Genomic DNA, 10,327 nt, shown 5'->3' with positions numbered 1-10,327 from the left:
ATCGGGGGTGGATTGAGCGTCGAACGGAGCTGACAAACCGGGAGATCTTCGGTTCATTTCTCTTCTTCTTTGTGTATTTCTCTTTGGTTGGGTTTGTTTGTATATTTACTTGAATTTTATGTATATTTACCGATTATAATGTTATGTTTAACTTGCTTTACAAATCTGTGTTGATATTATCCTGGATTTTTGCTCTATGCTGGAGATTTGGGGTTCTTTAGAGATAAACTTCTTGAATCCTTATCTAGGATGATAATCTGTTGGATCTGAACTCTAGAGATAGATTTAGAGCTAGCATTCACCGTTTGTATCTGTACGTAATGCTTTCGTGTTTGAGCGGCGCGCGAGAGATCGCTGACGCGAGAATACGGATGTTCTCGTAACTTCGCGTTAGAGATAACCTTAGTTGTGAGATGATCTCGTTTGTGCTCCAGAGATGGACGCTTATGTGAGAGATACGTGATAACATAGATGAGTATCGTAGGTTGAGTATAACGGGTTGGTAAGTGTATGTTTGTGAAGAGTGAATATATTTACATTCCTGATAAGTTATTTCTCTTCTAAGAATGTGTTTATTCTTTTCTTGTCTATATCTTTGTTTACTTTTTGCTCATTCAAACCCAAGCTCGAAACCGTAGAAACTGTTGAATGGCATCTCTCCATCTCTGAGGACGATAATTCCCGGATCAATATTTCCAAATCTTTTTTGTTGCTTGCCCTATACTGCATTCAACAGGCCCCGGGGCAGAATCAACTTTAAGACTAAGAACAACATTATGTATCTCCTCTGCACTAGGCAACATGATCATAATGTCATTAGTTTGGCTACTAACCAAAGAGGTAATTCCTTTCCTAATTAAATCAGTTTCCCGCATAACTAAGTTTTTATTAAAAAGCTCAGTAAAATGATTCACAATATGAGTTTCTAAGATGGATTGATCAGTGATAACCTCATTGTTAATGACCAAGGAGTTGATAAGACTAGTTTTCCTTCTAATCTTAGCATAGGTGTGAAAAAAACTTGTAAAAATTTAACCTCATTGTTAATGATTTCTGTATTAGATTATAAATAATAGAGAATATATAAAATTTAATCTATTTATAAATAAAAAAATTTAATTAAGAAAATTAAATAATTGAAAATAAATAATGAAAATGACCAAAAAAATAAAATTAATTAATTATTTAGTATTCTATTAATGATAAAAATGAAAAATTTAAGAAAGTGGAGGTGGTTAGTTGCCAAAGCTCCCCAACACACATAACACACGAGTTATTAAAATTTTGTCGTTGTCGAGATTATTAGAAGTGATAAAAAAATAATTTTTGTTCGTGGATATCCACGGATTAAATCCGTCAAAACACAGGTTCAATGGCTTATTATATACCTATAGATAAAATTAATAAATATTTAATTACTTGTTAGTTCATAAATACAATACAAATTTCACAGCATTCGTAAATGTGATTATCTATAAATAATTGTCAAAATTACTTTAATTTTTTTTTAAAGTCGGTAGTGTAATTAATATGTTCATTGTAGAAAAAAAACAAAAAAAAAACAATGAAAAAAGTATATTGAAATTACTTTATAAGTAAAATATGAAAAAGTTGTTTCTATATTAGATTATAAATAATAGAAAATATATAAAATTTAATCTATTTTATAAATAAAAATTTTGAAAGTAAGAGAATCAAATAATGGAAAATAAATAATGAAAAATGACCAAAAAATAAAATTAACTAATTATTTAATATTTTATTTTAAAAAATTAAAATATTTAAAAAAGTGGTGGTGGTCAATTGGCAAAGCTCCCCAACACACATAACACGTGAGTTATTAAAACTTTGTCGTCGGGACTACGATTAGAAATGGCAAAAAAAAATCATGTTCGAGGGTATTCACAGATAAAACTCGTCACAAACACAGATTCAATAGATTATTAGATTCTCATAGATAAAATTAATGAATATTTAATTACCTGTTAGTTCATGAATAATGATATAGATTTTACAAAATTCGTATATGTGGTTATCTATATATATAAATAATTGTCAAAATTACTTTAATAATATTTTTTCGAATTAAATTATTATTATTATTATTATTATTTTGTTAAATATATAGAGAGATTTGACGGGACATCCCATTTGTTCATCTTTAAATATACTATTATTATTATTATTATTATTATTATTATTATTATTATTATATTAGAGTAAATTATATCCACCATTTCTGAAGTCTATTAAAATAATAGTGACAATTCCTATAAATTTTAATGATACTGGAAATCGTAGTTATAGATGACATTTATCTAGTGTTTTTTATTTGTCACCAAATATATATATATATATATATATATATATATATATATATATATATATATATATATATATATATATATATATATATATATATATATATATATATATATATATATATATATATATACTAGTAGATATACCCGTGCGAGGCACGGGTTAAAATTTATTTAAATAAAAAATATATAAGAACTTATTATAAAATATTAAAATTTATTTAAATAAAAAAATATTTTATAAATTTTTTGGTATTATTTATAAAATATTAAATAAATTATAAATGTGTTTTAGTTATTAAAGCAATGCTTTGTTTTTTTTTTTTTAAATTTTGTTTTTGCTAGGATATAATATATATAATGAACAACTTGTTCTTTTGTTATATGTTTATAAATCTTTTTAAATATAATGAAAAGAGTATTTTGTTTTCATTAATAATTTTTAGATTCGTTTGCTAAAATGAAATATTCTAAAAGGCAAAATAAGAATCATGAAAAATATGCAATATATCAAACACATTGAATACATTTCCATCAATAAAATGATTGTAGTGCATTTCAATTCATTATATTCAAAAAAATACTTACAAACTTGATTTGTTATTATTATTATTATTATTATTATTATTATTATTATTATTATTATTATTATTATTATTATTATTATTTGTTTGTTATATTATTAATAGTCAATTATTATTGATTTATTATTTTATTAGTAGTCAATTATCATTATTATCATTAATGATTTGTTATTTTATTAGTAGTCAATTATTATTATTATTATTATTATTATCATTATTGATTTGTTCATTTTCAATAAATTGATACTGATTATATTTTACTATTAAGTTATTGTTCCATTCCTTATTATTTATTTCTATTAATAGTTATAATTTAATAAAAATAATTAATATAAATCTGCCACAATCAATTGTTAATTGTTATTACCACATTAAATACGTTTTGTGTTTTACAAAATTTTCAATTTTTTTCAATCCATCATATTATCATTTTTCTTAAGTATCATCATTTTTCTTAAGTATGTTTAAAAATAAAATTAACTAATTTAGTATTCTAAAAATTTAATACTTCAAAGCATTAACAATATTTATTTCAAATATGAATATTAACCTTACAAAGCAATTATGCGCAAAATATTTAAATTATTTATAAAAGTATTTAAATCATTATTACATTTTTTTCCGTATATAAAAATAATATTATTTATAAAATTATTTAAATTAATCGTAAATTGTTTTTCTTTATTTTAATTTCTCCGTATTACACGTTTGAGTATTTGCATGATTTTTTTTATGTTTAGTAGATTAAACATATATTTTAACTCTATCTTATAATATTATTAAATAAAAAATTAAAATTGAAACTAACTATTTAGTATAGATAATAAATTCTCTAAAATAATATCAAAATAGTATTTAATTACACTCATATTATTAAATAATTACACTTATACCAAAAATATGACATAATTTATTAACATTTTAAATTTTTTATGCACGTATAAATAATACATATGTAAAATCCATTTTTTTATTGAATACTAAAAGTAAGTCAAGGTAATGATAAATTAAATTATAATTATTTAATATCTATATCAAATAAAAGGTTTGAAAAACATAAATCCATCCGGACAATCAGCCCTAAACATTATAATTCTTGATTTTTTTAAGAAAAATCAAATCTTTAATAAACCAACTAAACACAATAAGTTTCCTTTCTATAAAAAGAATTACAATTGATCTAAATTTAAAATTAAAATTTTGTTCTAAATAAAAAAAAATTAAGTGTATACCTAATATTTCAATTAAATAATCACTTCTAAATAAGATTTGTTAAGGTGACAATTATTAAAATCATAGTTTTGTAAAATTAATAAATTTACAAAAATCATATAATATTGAAGTTAAAATTAATTGTTTAATTTATTAACAAAAATTAGAAAAATATAACATACTATAATTACATTAAATGTAAATAATTTAATAAAAAAATTAAAATTGATAATAATTGATTAGATTTAATGAATTGAATTATATGATATGGCATGAAAAAAAATTATAATAAAGACATTTGTTTTGGAATCCATTATATGAAATCCATCAAGACAATCAGCCATAAACATTGCAATTCTTGATTTTTCTAAGAAAAATCAAATCTTTAGTAAACCAATTAAACACAATAAGCTTCCTTTCTTAACCAATCAACCAATTAAACTCAATCAATAAAATAAATACAATTAAATCAATATAAACCACATTAATAGCCATCACATTGTACATATCTTTGTGCTGAAAAAAATCATAAATTAATTAATATTTCATCTTCAAGCAAAATAGATTAAACCACTTGATTGACTCAAAGTGCTCTCAAAGCCAAATGAGTTCCTTTATGTCCTAATATCATCATTGCTCAAAATGTCAGACCCTGCATTTTCAATTAAATCTTAGTATGTTGCACTATGTGAATTCAACTCAATCATATAAAAGAGCAACAATTCCAAGTAAAAGAAACTAAATTCGAATCTCTAACTAATAAAAATACAAACTTCAGGTGAAAAATACAAAAATGAAAATCTCACAAACCATAAAACAACTTGCAGCCACCATACAGTTCAAAGCCCCTCGCATTATCATTCTTATAAACATACAAACCTCAGGTGAAAAACACAAAAACGAAAATCTCACAAACCACAAGACAACTTGAAGCTAGCATATGGTTCGAAGCCCCTCACATTTCACCCTCACTACCGCACAAATTCATATAACCACGCCATCAGAATCCTACATCTCACGCATACACCAACACAAAACACAACTGACCTTTAGAATCCTACATCTCACGCATACAACAACACAAAACACAACTGACCTACAACGCAGAAGATCAGAAAAAGAGGAAGAAGCAGAATCAAAAGTAAACATACATGGGCTTATTTTGTCTCGAATTGGTGATATAGTGATCAAATATTTCACAATTTCTATTTCGAAATCTTGTACTCTATAAAGCCTCTGAAAAACAATGAGAAATGGGGGATTATTGGGTTTGTGAGAGTGAGGGTATTGATCTTGTATGTGTGTTTGTTGGTGTTTGATTGTGTTACTGTATCTTTGAAAAACTGAATCGAGAGAGAGGGATGAGAGATTGATGGTTCTGCTTTTTTTTTTTTTTTTTTTGCAAAAGTGAAGCAGAGAAAAAGAAAATGAAAGAGTGAGAGAGACGCTTGGTTTTGATAACCGTGAGATTTGTTTTGGTTTAGAGGTTTCACACTATTTGTAGATTTTGAAATATGCAAAGTTGATAGTAAATTAGTAATGATAGTAGTAGCCTTGGTAATATAAGTGAGCAGCAATTACATTAATTTTGTGTATAAAAAGAAGCAAAAGATTTTAAGGAAATGAAAACGTTTGCATTGAGAGAATACAGGAAACGAAAGGTTTACATTGAAAATAAATATTACAATTAATATCTATTCAAAAAATTAACTAATAGGGTTAACATACGATGCCTATTTTTATGGCCCAATATGAAATTGAAAAATAAAGAATCCGTGAATAATAATAATAATTGATAATTGATTCTTTTAGATTTCCAAGACTGAATAATCATATAAATAAATATAATTAAAAATAAAATAAAATATAAAAAATAAAAATATAAAAAAGTAATTAGAAGTTACTATAAATAGTATGAAAAGAAATTGTTAGAAAGTCTAAGGGAGTGACACTTGGCAAACTTGCCAAAGTACTCATCTTGCTTTTTTCTATTGTATGATATATATATTGTTGTGAATTCAATGCCAATAACAAAGTATAATAGGGAATTATAGGGGAGAAGAAGAACACAATAATTGGTTATAACCGTTATTCTTTTACTTTCTCTTAAAACAAGATTACAAGTTTACAAGAATAACAAATAACCTCTCTCACCCTAAATTAGGATTTGCAGCTTAGCAATGATGAGAGACTAGTATGCTATTTATAATAAAACCTAACATACTAACTAATGGGCTTTTTCAGCAAGGCCCATTACACAAGCCAACTTAATAAACAAGCTAACTTAACAAATTAGGGTTTAAACACTAAAACCTAATTTAACATGCTAACAACTCTAGCATCTTCGACATCTGCATGCTAGACCCATCTTCGACTACAGCATGCACACTTCGACACCAGCATGTGAACAATCCTTCGACTTCATGCTTAACTCTGTCGAACTGTCGAACCAAGAAGCTACCCTTCGGCCATACTAGAGTTCGATCCAATATCTCACAAATCTCCACCTTGGATCTAACTCTACAACATCAAGGGAACACACTAGCTTTCTTCATGCAGCTTTATCAACTGCATACAGTGGAAAAACTTGCAACTCGGCAATGTCTTGGTGATCATATCAGCAGCATTGTCTTCAGTCGAAACCTTCAGCACTTGGACTTCTCCACGCTCGATTACTCCTCTGACAAAATGCAGCCTCACATCAATGTGCTTAGTTCGCTCATGATAGGCTGAATTCTTCGACAGGTGTATTGCACTTTGACTATCACATTTAACAGTGATACCTCGACCTTGAAGTTTCAGCTCCTTCGCAAAACCTTCAAGCCACAATGCTTCTTTCACAGCTTCAGTTAGGGCAATATACTCCGCTTCAGTGGTTGATAGAGCAACAACCTTCTGAAGTGTTGCTTTCCAACTAATTGCAGTGCCAAACATAGTGAAAACATATCCAGAAATAGATTTTCTAGAATCCATACAACCTGCATAATCAGAGTCGACATATCCTTCTATTACTGCTTTACTATCTTCACCCAAGGCTCCACCATAAATTAGGACTCTATTCAGAGACCCATTTATGTACCTTAAAATCCACTTCAATGCTTGCCAGTGAGCCTTTCCAGGATTCGCCATGTACCTGCTTACAAGACTGACTGCGTAAGCTATGTCGGGTCTAGTACAGACCATAGCATACATCAAAGAGTCGACTATATTAGCATATGGGATGCTATTCATATAGACTCTTTCGACATCAGTACTGGGACACTGATCAATACTCAGCTTGAATTGAGGGTTTGTTGGAGTCACAACTGGCTTCGAATTCGACATACCATACTTTTCAAGAATCTTCCGTAGATATGCCTCTTGAGATAAGCATATCTTCGACTTCTTTCTATTTCTCCGAATGTCAATTCCAAGAATCCTGGAAGCAGCTCCCAGATCCTTCATATCGAACTCCTTATTGAGTTCAGCCTTCACCCTCATCACATCTTCAACACTGTTGCTTGCTATGAGAATATCATCCACATAAAGCAACAAAATAACAAATGAATTACCAGGTCGAAATCTGAAGGTCGCGTCGAACTGACTTCTAATGAAACTTATGCGTGTTATGAACTTGTCGAATCTCTTATTCCACTGTCGAGGAGATTGTTTCAGCCCATACAAAGATCTCTTTAACTTGCACACATAATCTTCCTTCCCCTTTTCGACATACCCTTCAGGTTGCCTCATCAGGATCGTTTCATCTAGATCACCATACAAGAACGCAGTCTTCACATCCATCTGTTCCAGTTCAAGATCGAACTGTGCCACCATGGCAAGCAACATTCGAATGGACCTATGCTTCACAACAGGAGAAAACACATCATTGAAGTCGACACCTTCTTTCTGAGTGAAACCCCTTGCAACTAACCTTGCCTTGTATCTTTTCGACGTCACTCCTTCAATTCCTTCCTTAACTTTGAAAATCCATTTACAGCTGACTAACCTTGCCCCAGCAGGTTTCTTAATCAGTTCCCAAGTATGATTATCATGAAGAGATTTCATCTCATCATCCATGGCCTTCAGCCATTCAGTCTTATTTCGACTCCTCATAACTTCCTTATAGTCTCTAGGTTCTTCGTCTAGAACCTCACTTGCAGAGATTAAGGCATAAGCTATAAGATCTGCATATCCAAGTCTTTGAGGTGGCTTGATGACTCTTCTCGACCTATCTCTCGACAATAGGTAGTCATCGTCAGTTTCCTCAACTTCAGCATCTCCTGCTTCTTCTTCGACTTCATCTGGGATATGCAATTCAGCATCAACATGCTCCACCTCAACAGGAATTTATACCTGTTCCAGCTCTTCGTCAGATGTTTCTGTACTTCGACCAACATCATCAGTTTTCTTAAAAGCCATTTCAGCTTCATTGAAAACTACATCTCGACTGGTGATACACCTCCTGTGACGTGGCTCTAGGCACCATAGCCTATAAGCTTTGACTCCTTCAGGGTATCCCATGAACATGCATTTTAGAGCTCTAAGTTCGACCTTGTCTTGCCTAATGTGAGCATAGGCTACACAGCCAAATACTCTCAGTTTGTCGAGATCTGGTGGATGTCCCGACCAAACTTCTTCAGGTGTCTTCATATCTAACGCTGTCGAAGGACATCTGTTTATCAGATATGTTGCTGTCGAAACAGCCTCAGCCCAGAACACCTTTGTTAACCCCGCACTAGTCAACATGCATCTCACTCTCTCCAAAATAGTTCGATTAAACCTTTCAGCCAAACCATTTTGCTGTGGAGTACCTGCAGTAGTTCTATGCCTTGCAATACCAGAGGCAGCACAAAAACTGTCGAATGCCTCATTGCAAAATTCAAGGCCATTGTCGGTTCTCAACCTCTTGACCTTTCTGCCAGTCTGATTTTCAACCAGAGTCTTCCAACTTTTGAAATTCTCAAAAGTTTCATCCTTAGTCTTCTGGATGAATACCCATAATTTTCTGGAATAATCATCTACTATGGATAGAAAATACCTTGCTCCTGAATGTGATGGACACCTTGCAGGCCCCCAAAGATCAGCATGGATGTAATCAAGGGATCCATGTGTTCTTTGTTTGCCTTTGTTGAACTTCACTCTGCAAGATTTTCCAAGTACACAGGGTTCACAAAACTTCAGCTTTTCGATTTTGTCTCCACCAAGCAGATTTTGTTTCCCTAATTCGACCAGACCCCTTTCACTGACATGGCCCAATCTCATGTGCCAGATTTCTGTTTTCGACAAAGGTTTCGTGGATGCAACATTTGTCGAACCACTTACAACTTCAGCCTCAAGGGTATACAAGCCTTGTTTCTTCACGCCTCTCAAGACTTCCTTCGAACCCTTCATGACTCTTAGGATACTTTTCTCTCCTTGGAAAACATATCCTTTCTTGTCGAATTCACCAAGAGAAAGCAGATTTCTCTTCAAATCAGGAACATACCTGACTTCAGTCAATAACCTTATTGACTCATCATGGAGCTTGAATCTCACAGATCCAACACCTGCAATCTTGCAAGCCTTGTTGTTTCCCAGCAATACTGATCCACCATCTTGATCACATAATTCCTCGAACAAGTCTTTGTTTGGAGTCATGTGCCAAGTGCAACCTGAATCCATAATCCACTCCTTCTTAGAGTCACTGCTTGAAACCACAAGAACATCAGATGTTTCGAAATCATCTTGAACAATGGCAGCGTTGCCATTATCCTTACCTCCATGATATTTCAAGCGTTCAGGGCACACTTTTCTTGTGTGACCCTCCTTCTTACAATGGTAGCATCGAATGCCAGATGCTTCGCCACTGTAAGTCTTCGACTGGCTTTTGCCTTTCTTCTTGTCGAACTTACCATCCTTTCGTAAGAGTTTTCCTTTAACGGCCAAACCTTCGCCAACAGTCGAAGGTTTATGCTCCTTTCGTTCATTCAAGTCCTTAGAGTACAAGGCTGATTGAACTTCTTCAAACGTCAGGGACTCCCTTCCATACAAGAGAGTTTCTTTGTAGTGAGCATGTGATCGAGGCAAAGAACACAATAGTAACAGCGCTTGATCTTCATCATCGATCTTCACATCAATATTTTCAAGATCAAGAATCAGCTTGTTGAACATATCCAACTGCTCAGCCAATACTTTGTCTTCAATCATCTTGAATGAATACAAAGCTTGCTTCAGGTAGAGTCGATTTACCAG

Source organism: Vicia villosa, linkage group LG1 (genome assembly GCF_029867415.1).
Source record: "Vicia villosa cultivar HV-30 ecotype Madison, WI linkage group LG1, Vvil1.0, whole genome shotgun sequence".
NCBI lineage: Eukaryota > Viridiplantae > Streptophyta > Magnoliopsida > Fabales > Fabaceae > Vicia > Vicia villosa.
This window is presented reverse-complemented; position numbering follows the sequence as displayed.